This window comes from Opisthocomus hoazin, chromosome W (genome assembly GCF_030867145.1).
Source record: "Opisthocomus hoazin isolate bOpiHoa1 chromosome W, bOpiHoa1.hap1, whole genome shotgun sequence".
Taxonomy (NCBI): domain Eukaryota; kingdom Metazoa; phylum Chordata; class Aves; order Opisthocomiformes; family Opisthocomidae; genus Opisthocomus; species Opisthocomus hoazin.
Window position 1 is genome coordinate 31,271,955 of NC_134453.1, and position 18,283 is coordinate 31,290,237.

General features: G+C 45.1%; 1 protein-coding gene across 4 annotated transcripts in view; it reads left to right on the forward strand.

Annotated features, from left to right (window-relative positions):
• The window catches only part of LOC142365634 (spindlin-Z), a 96,596-nt gene that overhangs the window by 47,489 nt on the left and 30,824 nt on the right, over positions 1-18,283 (forward strand). The gene's annotated exons all lie outside the window — the stretch shown is intronic.

Consider the following 18,283-nt stretch of genomic DNA (forward strand, 5'->3'; position numbering starts at 1 on the left):
TGGGGTCAGCCCCCACCCCCCAGCTGTGCCCCTTCCTGGATTCCGGTGAAAATTAACCCTGTTCTGGCCAAACCCAGGACATTATCCACCCCTTATTCCATACCATCTACGTCATGCCCAGGTCCTCCATTGTCCAGTTGATCACCACCACTTCTCCTGTCTCCAGATATCATTCCTTTAGTCTATGGATCATCACTCTAAAGTGTCCGTTGAGTTCATTTAATCCATGACTTCAGGCTCCATCTGTCGTAATGGTCTTCCGTGGCAGGGGAGGTGATGTGTGGTGATGGGCGGTCACTTGCTGCATCCGGAGCTCACGGCTGATGTATCTGGTGCGGCCCGTGCCCACAGTCTGCAGGAGATGTTGATCTTGATGAAGTTGCTGGATGCCAGTTGTTGAAAACCAGGTCCAGTTCCATCATCGCTGTGCTCTGCTAGGTTTTCATCGAAAAAGTCCATCCTTCTTTAATCTGGACGATTCTTACTATGCTACTACTGGTACAAAATATAACAATTATAACAGTGATAACAGACAGTGACAGGGTTATTTAACAACTAACTTTATACAATTTATTTATGGACTATTCTCGCCCAAAATTAAATCCCCATGAGGTACACATCGGACTTCCCCATCCTTCCGCATTACCCACCAGGTACACCCAGGTCCTTGAGCAAAGGCAATCCCCCGGACGGGCTTGCCTTTGCCCGAGGCAGGACTAACCCAAACCGTCTTCCCTAACATGTTCCGCATGTGCACTACAGGGACTTTATCCCCTTCTACTGGGCGCTGAGGTTTTGACTGGGCAGGACCAGCCCTGTTGGTGGACCCTCTGGTGTTAACCAACCAGGTGGCCTTTGCTAAATGGGTATCCCAATTTTTGAAAGTCCCACCCCCCACTGCCCTCAAAGTGGTTTTTAGCAGCCCATTGTACCGTTCGATCTTTCCCGAGGCTGGTGCATGGTAGGGGATGTGATACACCCACTCAATACCGTGTTCTTTGGCCCAGGTGTCTATGAGGCTGTTGCGAAAATGAGTCCCGTTGTCCGACTCATTTCTTTCGGGAGTGCCGTGTCGCCACAGGACTTGTTTTTCCAGGCCCAGGATGGTATTCCGGGTGGTGGCATGAGACACAGGGTAGGTTTCCAGCCATCCGGTGGTGGCCTCCACCATTGTGAGCACATAGCGCTTGCCTTGGCGGGTTTGTGGCAGTGTGATGTAGTCAATCTGCCAAGCCTCCCCATATTTATATTTTAGCCATCGTCCTCCATACCACTGAGGCTTTACCCGCTTGGCTTGCTTGATTGCAGCGCATGTCTCACATTCATGGATAACCTGTGCAATAGTGTCCATGGTCAAGTCCACCCCTCGGTCACGAGCCCATCTGTATGTCGCGTCTCTTCCTTGGTGGCCCGAGGTGTCATGGGCCCACCGAGCTATAAAGAGTTCACCCTTATGTTGCCAGTCCAGATCCACCTGAGCCACTTCAATCTTAGCAGCCTGATCTACCTGGTGGTTGTTTTGATGTTCTTCAGTGGCCCGACTCTTAGGGACGTGGGCGTCCACGTGACGGACTTTTACAGCCAACTGCTCCAGCCGGGCAGCAATATCTTGCCACAGTGGGGCAGCCCAGATAGGTTTGCCTCTGCGCTGCCAGTTGTTCTTCTTCCATTGCTGCAGCCACCCCCACAAGGCATTGGCCACCATCCAGGAGTCGGTGTAAAGATAGAGCACTGGCCACTTCTCTCGACTGGCAATGTCTAAAGCCAGCTGGATGGCTTTCACCTCTGCAAAATGGCTCGACTCACCTTCTCCCTCGGCAGTTTCCGCGACTTGTCGTGTAGGGCTCCATACAGCAGCCTTCCACCTCCGCTGCTTCCCCACAATGCGACAGGACCCATCCGTGAACAGGGCATACTGTTTCTTATCTTCTGGCAGCTGGTTATACAGTGGGGCCTCTTCAGCACGTGTCACCTCCTCCTCTGGCGATGCTCCAAAATCTTTGCCTTCTGGCCAGTCCATGATGACCTCCAGAATTCCTGGGCGACTGGGGTTTCCCATTCGGGCACGCTGGGTGATCAGAGCGACCCACTTACTCCACGTAGCATCGGTGGCATGATGCGTAGAGGGGACCCTCTCTTTGAACATCCAGCCCAGGACCGGCAATCGTGGAGCTAGGAGGAGCTGTGCTTCAGTGCCGACCACTTCTGAAGCAGCTCGAACGCCTTCATATGCTGCCAGAATCTCTTTTTCAGTGGGAGTATAGCGGGCCTCGGATCCTTTGTATCCCCGGCTCCAGAACCCCACGGGTCGACCTCGAGTCTCCCCTGGTGCTTTCTGCCAGAGACTCCAGGTTGGGCCATTCTCCCTGGTTGCGGTGTAGAGCACGTTTTTAACATCTTGCCCTGACCGGACTGGACCAAGGGCTACGGCATGAACTATCTCCCGTTTAATCTGTTCAAATGCCTGTCGTTGCTCAGGGCCCCATTCAAAATCATTCTTCTTGCGGGTCACGTGGTACAGAGGACTTACAATCTGGCTGTAATTTGGGATGTGCATCCTCCAAAAACCCACAACACCCAGGAAGGCCTGTGCTTCCTTTTTGCTGGTTGGTGGAGACATAGCTGCTATTTTGTTGATGACATCCATTGGGATTTGACGGCGCCCATCCTGCCATTTTATTCCCAAAAACTGGATCTCTTGCGCAGGTCCCTTTACTTCGCTTAATGGCGAAACCGGCTTTCAGAAGGATCTGAACTATTTTCTCCACTTTCTCGAAAACCTCCTCCGCTGTGTCGCCCCATATAATGATGTCGTCGATGTACTGCAGATGTTCTGGGGCTTCACCCTTTTCCAGTGCAGTCTGGATGAGTCCATGGCAAATGGTGGGACTGTGTTTCCACCCCTGGGGCAGTTGATTTCAGGTGTACTGGATGCCCCTCCAGGTGAAAGCAAGCTGTGGCCTGCACTCTGCTGCCAAAGGGGTGGAGAAGAATGCATTAGCAATGTCAGTTGTAGCATACCACTAGGCTGCCTTTGACTCCAGCTGATACTGAAGTTCTAGCATGTCTGGCACAGCAGCACTCAGTGGTGGTGTGACTTCATTCAGGCCACGGTAGTCTATTGTCAGTCTCCACTCTCCAGTAGATTTTCTCACTGGCCATATGGGACTGTTAAAGGGTGAGCGAGTTTTGCTGATCACTCCTTGACTCTCCAGCTGGCGGATCAGCTGATGAATGGGGAGAAGGGAGTCTTGGTTGGTACGATACTGTCGCCAGTGCACCGTTGTGGTCGCGATGGGTACCTGTTGTTCTTCAACCCTCAGCAACCCCACAACGGAAGGATCCTCCGAGAGACCAGGCAAAATGGACAGCTGTTTAATTTCTTCCGTCTCCACAGCAGCTATGCCAAAAGCCCACCGATACCCCTTTGGGTCCTTGAAATAGCCTCTCCTAAGATAGTCTATCCCAAGGATGCACGGAGCCTCGGGGCCAGTTACAATGGGGTGCTTCTGCCACTCCTGCCCAGTGAGGCTCACTTCAGCCTCCAGTAGACTCAGCTCTTGGGACCCCCCCCGTCACTCCCGAAATGCAAATGGACTCTGACCCTTTGAACTCTGATGGCATTAAAGTACACTGTGCACCAGTGTCCACTAGAGCTTGATACTCTTGTGGATCTGACGTGCCAGGCCACCGAATCCACACCGTCCAATAGACACGGTTGTCCCTTTCCTCCACCTGGCTGGAGGCAGGGCCCCTCTAATCCTCATCAGAGAATTTGCTGCTCACCTGGTGTAAGAATGACTTGGAGGTCCCCTCCAGAGGATCGGAATCAAGGTCAAACTTTCTACCTGGTCTGGAGAGCTGGCTGCTGGAAACTGGAGCGGCACTTTTCCTAACAGAATCCCCTTTGGTGATTGTTTTACCTTGCAACTCACGTACTCGGGCCTCTAGACTTGAGGTGGGTTTTCCATCCCACTTCCTCATGTCCTCTCCGTGGTCACGCAAGTAGAACCACAGGGTGCCCCGTGGTGTATAGCCTCTGTATTCCCTCTCCTGAGCAGAGAAACGCTTGCCCCTAATAGCTGAGACACTGGCCCGTACAGGTGGGGAGTAGGACATACTCTGTTCGAGTCGCTGGACCTTCTGGGACAATTTATTTACAGCTGAGACAAGGGAGGAAGAGAGACTTTCCTCATATTGGCGGAGTCTGACAGCCACCTCGTCCACTGTTGGTGTGTCTTTACCCTTCCAGTTTACAACTGCCAGTGAGTTGGCATGCGAGGAGGGTGCACTCCGCACAAACTTCCTCCACATGGATTGTGAGCACTGGAGTTCATCTGGGTCTGTGGGTACCTGCTCATCGTCTGTGTCACAGTAAACCAGCTCCCGCACAGCTAATTCCCTCAAGTACTGAATACCCCTTTCCATATTGGTCCACTTGCCAGGATAGCATACAAAATCGTCACTGAAGGGGTACCTCTCCCTCACGCCTGACAGAAGTCTCCTCCAGAGGCTGAGGATTTGTTCTTTTTTCCCAATGGCCTTGTCAATGCCCCCATCCCTGGCCAGGGATCCCAGCTGCTTGGCTTCCTTGCCCTCTAATTCCAAGCTGCTGGCCCCGTTATCCCAGCACCGCAGCAGCCAGGTGACAATGTGCTCGCCTGGGTGGTGGCTGAAATCTTTCCGCATGTCTCCCAGCTCGCTCAGGGACAGGGACCGGGTGATGATCTCTGTCTCTATCTCCCGCGATGACCCTGGCTCATGGTCATCCCTCCCGGAGCGATCTGCTCTCTTTGCGTCTTTCTTTAGTTTTACAGGGGCGACTGCTACGGGCAGAGGTTGGTCACTGGGCTCAGCCACGCTGCCTGCTGCTGGAGCTGGGGCTGGAGCAGCTGCTGTGCCTGCCAGGGAAACCGAGGCAGACCCTGCAGCTGTGGCAGCGGCGGTGCCAGCCGGGGCGGCTGTGACTGCCTGCTGGGCTGGAGGGGCTGCAGGGCCGGCTGGGGGGGCAGCGCCAGCCGCAGTGCCTGACTCTTCGTTTCCCCCTCTTTCCCCTTTAGGGCACTGAACATTTTAAACAGTGCAGCTCGGTAGGCGTGGGCCAGACCCCAGCACGTTGCTGTGATCTGTGTCTCTCTGGAGTTCCCAGGGTGGCAGCACACTTTTTGCAGATACTTTACTAGTTTGTCGGGATTCTGTACTTGCTCAGGGGTGAGTTTAAAAAACATCGGGGGTGTCCACTGCCCTAGGTACTTGCCCATGCTGTCCCACACACCCAGCCACTCACAGCTATCCAGCCCCGGGGCAGGTCTCTGCACGATGTTCTTAACTACTTGCTTAACCCTAAACAAAACCTGCAACCCATTCAGGAGGCATAACAAAAGGAGAGTGCTGCCCTGAGCATCCCACGGGTACTCGAAATTCTCAAAAGCAGTTAGGACCAGCCTGAGGAAGAGAGGGGGGGCGAAAGAGTGGGGGAAGGTATCCCCTTCGGTTTTCCCCACAGATTGGGATTGATTACTAACAAATTCTAAGACATAGGGTCCGAGGTACGGAAATGACCGCAGTGCCGCATGCAAACACAAGCCTAATTTCATGCACATTGACGTCATCATGTCATAAGTCGATATCGTACAGTACAGTAAAATAATAATCCTGATCCTTTTTCCCTTGACGATGAATAGCACCACAGGGAACAAGTACAGCAAGTACGGATTCAAAAACCACAACCATCTGATGAAAGACAGAAACATTTTTACCGGCGACTATTTAAGTAACACAGAATGCCTACAACAAAATTTAACAAAATCTAAGAAAGCAGTTTTAACACCCGCTGCTCAGCCCTGCCGTTATCCCCGCTCCACGTCTGGGCGCCAATTTAATGTTTTGGTTTCGGCTGCCGCCGGCAACAAAAGCGCCACGCGGCCGCCCCTCCCCCCGCCGGGGTGCGGAGGAGAAATGGAAAGAAAGAGGCAGAAACTGGTGGGTCGGGATAAGGGCAGTTTAACAGAACAGCAAACAGAGGGAAAACAGGAACAAGAACGATACAAATAAGGAGAAAACACAACCACGAACCGTACAACAGCCGCTCTCCCGAAACCGGACCGGCGCTGCGCCCGCCCAAGCCGCGAGTGCGTTCCCGCCGCGCCGCCCCCCCCCACCGGAACCCAGCGTGACGTCACATGGTATGGAATACCGGGCTCTGTTTGGCCAGGTGGGGTCAGCCCCCACCCCCCGGCTGTGCCCCTTCCTGGATTCCGGTGAAAATTAACCCTGTTCTGGCCAAACCCAGGACAAACAGGCTGCCCAAGGAGGTGGTTGATTCCTCATCCCTGGAGGTATTCCAAAACCGTGTAGATGTGGCACTTCAGGACATGGTGGTGTTGAGTTGACGGTTCGACTCGATGATCTTAGAGGTCTTTTTCAACCTATGATTCTATAAAAAGCGTCTAAAATAAAGTAATGGGAGGAAAAGTAGATTGAGACAGCTCTGGTATGCTACTGCCATTTTACCTGGACATTTTAGTGTGGTGGAAAATTATTAATATTTAAGATTTGAAGGGTCTGGCTAAGAATTCCTTTTGTCTAAAAGCTAGCAGTCTGTGATTGTTTCCAACCCCCACTTTTGAGCTAAGATAATACTCCATGTGCCACTCCAAGAGCCATCTCTTCATAGTGTCAGTTGTGGCAGTTAACAAGCTAGTTGAGTCCATCCCTCCCAGGCATGGGTATTTGGCCTTATTAACATATAAATGATTGTCTGGAGTCCATTCTTCCCAAGAATGCACACCTGGCTTTGTTAACATTAGAATGATTTTCCTCACCTTTTTCCTTTCTTTGAAACAGTATATAAGTGAGGTCTCTGCTACCGCTTGTCAGAGAACATGGGAGCAGAGGGGCAAATGCTGCCCGAATGTTCTCTCACTGTGATCATAGCCAATAAAGCTTTCTGTCTGACCTGTCTTAAATTGTACTTGTGTTAATATGCACTTGGAGTCCCAATATTCTCTGACATTAGTTTTCCTGTGACTGAAAGGGGGTCAGGCGGGGAGATTTGGTTTATTGTATGTTTAACTACTCCATGAATGCAAGTGCTAAATCAAGCTTTGTTACACGTGCTTTAACTGTGTAACTGATGAATAACCATTCGAGGATTTGTTACAGGATACTGAGATAAGGCAGATCAGAGGAACCTTGAACAGAGGAACAGTCCTGGAGATAAAAGGATGTGCATCCTTGTGAATCCACAACCAGGGAACAGTCGTCCAGATGAGAGGGCAGACATCCTTGGGCATCAGCAAAATTCTTCAAACTGATGCCCCTGAAGTGAGCTATCTCATTATAATACGAACACCATACCTCCAGTACTGAAAACTTCCCCCCCCTCCAGATAAAGACCCTTACTCACTGAGCATGCATAGTAAATTTTAGGAGTACTGTATATTTAAACCGAAGTGAGAAGAGATCTAACTAATAGTTAGGAGGGTAAGGCTGACAGGCAGAAGTAACATTTTTAACCGTATAAATATGTGATGTGCTAGCTTTGTGGAGTTACCACCCATCTCTGCGCAGATGTGAAATAAATATCTTGACTCTGTGCACTGATTGGCTTTTTGCACACCAGATGAAAGAACCCTGATTTTTGGAACAACATAAGCACTTTATTTCTGATGCTTTATCATTGGACTTGTCTTGATTTCAGAATCCTCACTAATCATTGTAAGGCTTATTGGTGTACTGCTTAATAGTAATAAAAATGCTTTCCAGAGTGAGAAATAAAGTAGTACTGTTGACATCTGAAATGAACACACCCCCCCACCTTTGAAGTTTAGATACAGTTCCAAACATCGGGATGCTATTGAACTTGGACCATACAAGTATTTTGAGAGTTCTTGTGTTTTTTTTCATTTACATTGGAAAAGCTATATTGCTGAGGTAATTTGCCTGAATAAAGATAGATTGAGGCAGGCAGATTCATTGGGTAATATTGGTTTTGGCCTTACTCTGTAATGATAAAACTAAAAGATGTTAAACACAAGGATTCGATGTTGTTCCATCTCCCTATTTATAGCTGCTGTAGGGGAGAGAAATATTCACTGTTCAGTGAACTCCTGTTACAGTTTCAGAGGATGTGTAGTGCTACAGAATTTAAGCTGAGATGTGTTTTAAAGGAGTTTGCATTTCCTTGAGACATTAATGTATTCAGACAATGCAAAATAGAAATGTGTATTATGGCCAATAGGCTTGTAGGTAGTACTAGAATGATTTTGTCAAAATCATAGAATGATTGGGACTGGAAGGGACCTTTAAAGATCATCTAGTTCCAACCCCTTTGCCATGGGCAGAGGGACATCTTTCACTAGACCAGGTTGCTTAAAGACCAATCCAACCTGACCTTGAACAATTCCAGTGATGGGGCATCCACAACTTCTCCAGGCAACCTGTTTCAGTGTCTCACCACCCTCATCATAAAGAATTTCTTCTTTGTATCCAATCTAAATCTACCCTCTTTCAGTTTAAAGCCGTTACCCCTCGTACTGTCACTACATGTCCTTGTAAAAAGTCCCTCTCCGTCTTTCTTATAAGCCCCCTTTATATATTGAAAGGCCACAGTAAGGTCTCCCCAGATGTTATAGTTTGGCTGCGACCAGCAACAAAAGCACCACGCGGCCGCCCCTCCCCCCGCCAGGGTGCGGAGGAGAATGGAAAGAAACAGGCAGAAACTGGTGGGTCGGGATAAGGGCAGTTTAACAGAACAGCAAACAAAGGGAACAGGAACAACAACGATACAGATAAGGAGAAAACACAACACAAACTGCAGAACAGAGAGCCGCTCTCCACGACTGCCGCTGTGCGCTTCTGAGTGAGTTCCCGCCGCCAAGCTCCCCCCCCACCGGAACCCAGCATGACAGCACATGGTATGGAATACTGGGCTCTGTTTGGCCAGGTGGGGTCAGCCCGCCCGGCTGTGTCCCTTCCTGGATTCCAGTGAAAATTAACCCTGTCCTGGCCGAACCCAGGACACCGGAGCCTTCTCTTCTCCAGGTTGAATAGCCCTAACTCTCTCAGCCTTTCTTCATAGGAGAGGTGTTCCATCCCTCTGATCATTTTTGTGGCCCTCCTCTGGGACCCGCTCCAACAGGTCCATGTGTGTCTTGTGCTGGAATCTTCATGTATCTTGTTATCATCTTTTCTTGTAAGTAGGCTATATTCACATTATTCATCTAAATATCATAAATTTATACTAAACTGAGCACTATCTTAAGCTACCAACACAAGAAACTGAGCACTACTTCCTTTGCTTAGTTGGCTTTGGTTTAGAGCTAGGTATGTGAACAAGCAAGTTCTTGAAATCAGTCAGGAACTGTCAAACTCATTTTCACCTGACAGCAAAAAAGGGTAGTCTCCTCTCAAACTCTTAGTTCAGCATTGTTGTAAATATTTGTTAATTTGGTGCATGTAATTTCATGCATGGAGATTGTGTATGGATAGCTGAGAAATTTTGGACGTGAGTTTAAGAGAAAAGACATCTGGCTGTAGAGCTTGAGTCCTATCAAAAATGAGATGTGCTTAAGGTGATCAGTTACTGAACAGGACAAACACTCATTCTGAGTAGTGAGCATAGCTGCTTCTTTGTGGTTTTTACAGCTTCTGTAATAGATCTTCCTTCTGTGTACCTGTAGAGTTCCTTTTGTTTTGGAAGGCTAAATGTGTTGCACTGTATAATAAGATTCAGAGACTCTGAGCAGAGGACAGAAAACGAGTTCTCTGCAGAACCACCCTGCTGAATACGTGGGTGTTTTTCTATAGCGTTTTAACTACTTGAGCTGATTTAGTTAAATCTTACTTTGTCTTGTCTGCCAGTAATTGAAAACATTAAATCTATGTGTTCATGTTCTTTTACTTTGTGAGAATGGATTTCTTTTTTTTTAAGATGGTTTTTAAACTTTTTTCCTCATATAACTAAGGGGTGGCTAATGATATGATGAGAATGTTTGTTTAATGGTTGCAGTCAAGTCCCAAAGTCTTTTGGGTTTCTACTCAGATTTTTTGTGACATCTTTCATTCTAATTTCTGGCTGACAGTTCTTATAAACATGTTCAAAGGGAAGTTCTATTTACTTAGTAAAAAATTGCAAATAGTATCTTTACTGTAGCTATTCACATGGAGGGCCTCATTTTTTTAAAAACTTAAAATTCCAGCTGTTGTTCAAACTGGAAATGCATCTTTCGATGGATTCAGTACAAGCTTGAGTGTTGGAAACAAGATGTATGTAGTCTTATTTTAATTCTGCCATTCCTGTCACTTGATATATGTCCTCTTTATTTCTCCATCTAAAAATCCAAAGATTAAAATATTTATGAAAGGTTAATTGCACTTGCAGTGCGTAACTCTTGTGTGATACTACTGCTATTATGAAAATTAATTTTCAAAATACATATGTCAAAGCTATGCTTGGAACATGCACATAATGTTGAAGTTATGAATTTGTTTGGATTTGTAGAGAAACCTCTGTAGGAGTGAATTTAAACATCCATAGATGAAATTATGAGCATGTTTCTGTAGATACACGAGGGATTATTTTATTGATAGCATACATGTGTCAAACACTCTCTGACTGGGTTCTTTCAGATATTCCATATATAGAGGTTTTAATGTTTAATATCAACTTTAGTTTTTTGAAGTTATTTGATATTACATGAGACTTTGATTTAGCAGAATGATACAATTTACTTAAATCACAGTACAAGTTACGTTTAGCAGACTATAGCAGTTGAAATATACTGTCACTGAAAATCCGGGAATAAAACCTCGTAACACCAATGTAGTGTTGAAAGGCAGGCATTCTTTATTGCAGCGCTGGATGCACGAGGGATAATTCCACCGAACGTGCATACCTCATACTTTTTCCATGCGATTTATAAAGATCAATAATCTATATATTCGTTATCATGCTCTTCGGTGATTGGTACAAATTTTCTTGCTTCACATGTAAATTACTGCGCAGACTCAGTCGTCCTCTTCCATTGTTCTCTTTTGAGTAGGTGGTATTACTTGGGTAAGTGGACAATGGGTCGGTGGTCGCGATCTCCCCCTGCCGGAATTACCTTTTACCTATACGGCTCTTAATCTTGGCAGTCCTAGCTAGTTTTCTCAGTTCGCTACATGAAATCACACTTCATCATTCTCTTTTGATAGAAACACATTGTCTATTATTTTGCTCGCATTAATGGTTACCTAGAGACTAGAATACAGATTAAAGAATACACTGATTGGTATCAATGCTCCCCTCCCCCCCCCCCCCCCCTTTTTTTTTTGTTCATTGCAATGGTTAACAGACTATCACCCTGGTTACATTTCCCCCCTTTGGAAGTTTTGAAATAATCATCTTTTCAATACTTTCATCTCTAATTACATTCAAATGTATACCAATTCAATGTTTTATCGCTGATAATGATTAGAATCTACAACAATTCAATTATCTACTATTCACTATATGATGGTGTGAGCGTTGTGATTGATCACTTAAATCTTGTCTTTTAGCTACCGCTTGAACGATCATCTGATTGAAGTAAGTTTTGCTAGTGAGTTCCTTTCTTAAACAATAGTAAATGAGTAATATCACCAAGAATACTATTAATAAAAGCAGCCCGGTAGCAATTAAGGACTTTACCCAGGAACCCAGATACCACCCCAATCCATTGAAAATTTTATCAAGCCAATTTTCTTGCATGTCTTGTTGAATTTCTTGGGTGTCCTTTTCTATCTGTCCTAATAAATCCAAGTCATGTTCAACATCCCGAGTAACGTTTGGAATATGTATACAGCAATGATCTATCCTATCCTTCAGACACCCACAGACTCCATGTTCCTTTAATAAGAGCATATCTAAAGCCATTCTATTCTGCAAAGCCATGCTCGAGGTTGCTTGTAACTGCAAGTTTAGTTGTTTGAATCCTTTCCTTGTCACATTAGCCAATCTTTCTACTTCACCGGTTAGTTTATATAACCAGGCCTTATTCCTATAGGTTGATAAGGGAGTCAATAAAGATTCCAAGGCCCATCCAATTTTTACTCCTGTTGAAGGTTCATTCCATTCTTCATTATCATTAATTTGTGTTCTTTTTGCCCGTATCAATTTAAAATTTTCAGAATTCCCTTTAAAGGGAGTCTTTTTCCAAATTGGGCATAACATCGGCATCCCCAAATTAATTTGTTTCACCTTCCCATCCACTGTTAGATGAGTGGACCAGGTTCCATCACTCATTGCCCAAACTAAGTGTCCTGGACTGAAGCGTAGATCTTCTACAACTAAATATTGTTCCTGTCTTGGGCTTATATGTATCAGTCAATTGTAAATCATTTTTAAGTCCTCTACTCCAGCATCCATATTCCAGTGCAGCTGCCAGAGGTGGAACATCTTGAATTGCTTTACTAACTGTACTACAGTTATATATCTTTTTACAATTCCACCAAGGTACGATAATTTCCTTTTCCCAGGACGTACTTCCTTTGTCAATGACCGATGGGAAAGCTGCAAAAGTCATTCCATCCCAAGTAAAGCACCAGGAGGCATTGGCCATGTACTGAAATTGAGATAAGATGGCCATTGACCATACTGAATCCCACGAAACCATCTCTTGTTTAGTTTGGTTAGTCTTTCTACATTCCCATTCCATGATCATTCGACTAACGTTCTTCCTAACCGGCTCATCATAAGTGCACCAACCTGTAATATGAAACCTACCTATTTTGATGAAAACATGGTTAAGAGCTTTTCACAATCTGCTCTATTCCCAGGGGTTTTCCATTGCTTTTTAACATATTTTATCTGTTCCTGCCATCCAACAACGGGAACTTGCTCACAGTAAGTACTGTCATTGTTGGATTTTTCGCTACTCAGATTTGTTGTCAAAATTCCCCATGGAATTGATTCACCCACCGCTCTTGGGATTGGAAGACATGCAGTTATTTGGGTTATGTTCCGTAAGTTAGCAAACTCTTTTATCAGTCCAACCATCAAATTTTCTTCTGGAGCTCTTCTTGGGAGGTGTATCAACTGTTCCGCTTCTATTGACAGCGGATCGTCACTCCCTGCCCTCACTTCTAATACTCCAAACAATGCTCCCATCATCATCAGTTTCCAAATCAGAACCCATTCTCCCCATATTTTACAACGATAGCCCCCCCTTTTAGACATATTTTAAAATCAGTTTTATAGTCTCTGGATCCCTATTGATGATTTTCCATGAAGGGGCCTTCTTCACTCGAGTGTAGTGTATCCACGGTTCCGCTCCTTCCACTTTGATTGCAGTGCGAGTTGTTAACAGTACCTGGAAAGGTTCTTTCCACTTCTCCTGCAGTGGTTCAGAGTTCTAAGTCCTTATGTACACAAAATCACCTGGTTGATATTGATGTGCAGGCGTATCCAAAGCAAGCGATCTGGTCAGCACAGTGTATTTTTGGAGTGCTTCGAGGGTTTTTCCCAGAGAAATCAAATACACTTTTAGATGTGTTTCCCCTGCTACTCTCATGTCCCCTGGGATTAGAGGAGTTTGATAAGGTCTGCCATACAAGATTTCGTATGGACTTACACCATCTTTAGATCTTGGTTGGATTCTAATTCTCGGGAGAGCTAATGGTAGGGCTTGTGGCCATTTTAAAGATACTTCCTAACAAATTTTACTTATTAGTCTTTTCAATGTTTGGTTCATTCTTTCAATTTTCCCACTTGATTGCAGCCTCCAGGGGGTATGTAAATCCCAATTTATCCCTTAAATTTTACTTATTTGTTGAACTATTTCTGCTACAAAATGCGGTCCCCTATCAGAAGACATGCCTATTGGCACCCCAAATCTTGGTATTATTTCTTTTAACAGTGTTTTAACTACTACTCTCGCTTTGTTGGTGCGACAAGGAAAAGCTTCTGGCCATCCAGAGAATGTATCAGTCAATGCTAATAAATACTTATAAGTGTTTTGTCTAGGTAACTCAGAAAAATCAACCTGCCAATAGTCTCCTGGGGAATTATCCTGTTTCGTGACTCCTGAGGGTGCCTTCTTTCGGTTCAAGGGATTATTTTTGAGACAAATTGGGCACTTAGCTACTATTGATTTAATTATTTCTGTCATCCCTACACACACTATAGATGTCTTCAAACTCGAGATCATAGCATCTATGCCCCAATGTGTTTGCTCATGCTTCTCTTTTGCAAGTTCTGACATAACTTGCGGGGTTACTCTTACCTGTTTTTCTGGCGTTACCCACCATCCTTCTGTATTTTGTGATGCTCTTAATTGTTCTGCCCATTGCCCATCCAATTTACTATATTTTGGTTTCAGATTTGGGATTTTCATCTGTTTTACTGGTACTAGTGCAAGGATACCTCGTTCTGCAGCCTCCTTTGCCGTTTTATCCGCCAATCGATTACCTATGTTTACAGCTGTCTGACCAAATTGATGAGCTTTGCAATGCATTACTGCCACTTCCTTGGGTGTCTGCACCTCTTCTAGGAGCTGGAGGATTTCTTCTTTATGTTTTATCGATGATCCTTGGGCTGAGAACAGTCCTCTTTCTTTCCAGATGGCTCCATGAACATGGATCACACCAAGTGCGTATTTGGAGTCAGTCCATATATTTACCCTTTTTCCTTCTGCCATTCACAGGGCATGCTTCAACGCCACCAGTTCTGCTTTCTGTGCCGAGGTATTTGCAGGTAGCGTTCCTGACTCCAATACCTCGGTGGTGGTGACAGCAGCGTATCTGGCCGTTCGTCTTCCCTCTTTCACAAAGCTGTTCCCATCCGTAAATAACTCCAAATCAGGATTTTCCAGAGGTTCATCCTTCAGGTCCGGTCTGCTGGAATAGACTTGTTCGACAGTTAGCAGGCAATCATATTCTAAACTCCCTGTCAGATTTTCTGTTGATAAGAATATTGCTGGATTTACAATAGTTGTGATTTTTAATTCCACATCATCTTGTTCCAACAAGACAACCTGATATTTCAGCATTCTGCTGGAGGATAGTCAATGACCCACCCTAGAACAGTTATCACCATGTGTGGTACATATACCACCATCTTTTGGCCCATAGTCAATTTTCGAGCTTCCTGAATCAGCAATACTGTTGCTGCCACAGCGTGCAAACATCCCGGCCATCCTTTACTCATGTTCTCAAGTTGTTTGGAGAAGTATCCCACTGGCTGCTTCCAGGATCCCAGACGTTGTGCCAGCACTCCAAGGGCCAGATGTTGCCTCTCATGGACAAACAGCTCAAAAGGTTTGGTTAGATCAGGCAAACCCAGTGCAGGGGCCATCATTAATGCCTTTTGAAGTTCTGGGAATGATATTTGACATTCAGGTGTCTAAGTCAAATACCGATATCTGGATTCTCTTGAAGCTCCATATAGGGGCTTCACATGTAGTCCATAATTCGGAATCCAAAGTCGACACCATCCAGTCATCCCCAAGAAAACTCTCAGCTCCTTCGGGCTGTTGGGTTCAGGAATTTGACAAACGGCTTGTTTTCTTTCCTTTCCTAATTGTCTTTGTCCTTGAGATATCTCAAATCCCAAATAAATCACTGCTGCTTTTCCTATCTGGGCCTTATTTCTGGAAACTCTGTATCCTCCTTGGCCCAGAAAATTCAATAAACTGATAGTAATTTCAAAACATTCTTCTTTACTTTCTGCTGCTATCAGAATGCCATCCACATACTGTAACAATATACCTCTCCCTTGGTTCTGTTTTTTCCATATTTCCAATTCTTTTGCCAACTGATTCCCAAATATTGTGGGGCTATTCTTAAATCCTTGTGGCAGTACAATCCATGTCAGTTGTGTCTTTCGTCCTGTGGCAGGCCTTTCCCATTCAAAAGCAAATATGCTTTGGCTTTGTATATCCAGAGGTATGCAAAAGAAGGCATCCTTTAAATCTAGTACAGTAAACCATTTATGTTCCTCTTTCAAAGAGGTCAGTAAAGTGTATGGATTGGCCACTACTGGGTGTATATCTTGGACTATCTGATTTATAGCTCTTAAATCCTGGACTAGTCGATATTCCTTGCCTGCAGATTTCCTTACTGGCAATATAAGAGTATTATATTCTGATTCACATTCTACCAAAAGCCCATATTCTAAAAATTTTGTAATTAACCCTTCCAATCCTTTTCGAGCCTCCCACTTAATAGGATATTTTTTTTGTCTTACCGGCTTGGCTCCAGGTTTCAAAGTCACTTTTACCGGCTCTGCTAATTTGGATCGTCCTGGAACTTCACTTGCCCAAACCAAGGGAGTTACTGCATTTTCTCCATCTTCTGGAATTTGCTCCTCCTTAAAGGAATCCTGTAACATAAACACTCTTGCCTCTATGGCTTTTGATTCTGGTATCAATAATTCATTTTCTCCATTTTTAAAAGTTATTTGTGCCTCTAATTTGCTTAATAGATCTTGTCCTAACAAAGGCAATGGACATTCAGGCATATATAAAAACTGGTGAGTTGCCCACTGTTTTCCCAATCTAAATTTCAACGGCTCTAAGAAAGGTTAATTTTCTTTTTGCCCTGTCGCACTAACATCTACTGATTTATGACTAAATTTCCCTTTACATGTGTTCAGTACTGAATAAGTAAGCCCCTGTATTTACTAAAAATTCTATTTCTTCGTTGCCTAGCTTTAATGTAACCAGGGGTTCAGCTAGGGTTGATTCCCCCGGTCGTCTTCATGATTCTTCATCCAGGGTCATTAGCTTGATTGCCCATAGAGTTGGGTCTAATTCTCCAGCTTTGGGGCATTCTCTTTTCCAGTGCCCACATTCCTTAAAAATAGCACATTGATCTTGTGCCAGTCAGAAATTCACCTTCCCCCTTGCACCAATATTCGTTCCCTGTCCTCTTCCTCTACCTCTTCTATTATTTCCAGTCAAGACCGCCAGTAATTTTCCATCCCCCCGTGCTTGTCTCACTTGTTTTTCTCTGTTATTATATACAGTCCAGACTATTTCAAGAATCTTACCTAAATCTCTAGATTCAGGTCCTTCCAGTTTCTGGAGTTTCTTTCTAATGTCTGGGGCCGATGGACCCATGAATATAGAAGCCAATTGTGTTGCTGCTTCTGGTTTTTTTCTGGATCCAAATTAGTATATTTTCTAGCAGTCACTTTCAGCCTTTCCATAAAGGGTGAAGGGGACTCATTTAGTTCTTGTCTCATCTCATAAATTTTTGACCAATTTATTGCTTTTGGCATTGCATGTCTAGAACCAAATAAAATCCACCTCTGATATCTAGTTAGCATTCCTCTGGGTCCTGGTTGATTAGGGTCCCACTCAGGATTTGCGGATGGAAAATTCTGGTCCACTGTCCCCTATAAATCCCCATTAGCATGCACTCCCTCCACCTGTTTTCTAGCAGCATTCAATGCCATTTTCTTTTCAGTATCATCGAGCAAAGTATCCAATATCACTTGCAAGTCATTCCAATCAGGATCTTGGGTTCTAATTATTGTTTCAATTACCTTGGCTACCCTTTTGGGATCCTCCCAATAGGTGCCTTCAGTCTCTTTCCATGATCTTAAACTAGTTATTGAGAAAGGGACTTTTACTACTAATGGACCATTATTCCCTACTGCTTCTTGGAGAGGGGCTTGGAGGGGAGCTGGTCCAGCCTCCCCTTTCCTTCCCCGTGTCCTTCCTGAAACCAGGCTAAATCTCTCTGCTTCCCCTTCCATAGGAGAAGCAGAAGGATTATCAGCCTCCAAATTTTGATCCTCTTGATCATCTCCACATCGCTGGCGAGGCGCAACCAATAATTCAATATCATCCTCCTCTGGTCCATATTTTAATCACCTTTTACCAATACTACAAGCAGAACAGCACCTTTTCAAGTCCTCTTCAGATTTTCCCTTCTTCAAAGCCACTACCATAGAATTTTGTGGATGTATCCCACACTGCTTCTGCCACTCCAAATGATTTTGCAGTGTGAAAAACAGATCTACATATGTCATCTCATCCAATTTACCTTCCCCTTTGCAAAACAACATTAATTGCAAGATGGTTGTCCTGGGTTTGGCCACAACAGGATTAATTTTCACCGGACTCCAGGAAGGGGCACAGCCGGGGGGTGGGGGCTGACCCCACCTGGCCAAATAGAGCCCGGTATTCCATACCATGTGATGTCACGCTGGGTTTCGGTGGGGGGGGCGTCGCGGCAGGGACTCTCTCGCTGCCGAGCTGCTGCGCCGGTCCTGTCCGGGAGAGCGGGTCTGTTGTGCGAGTTTGTGTTCTATTTT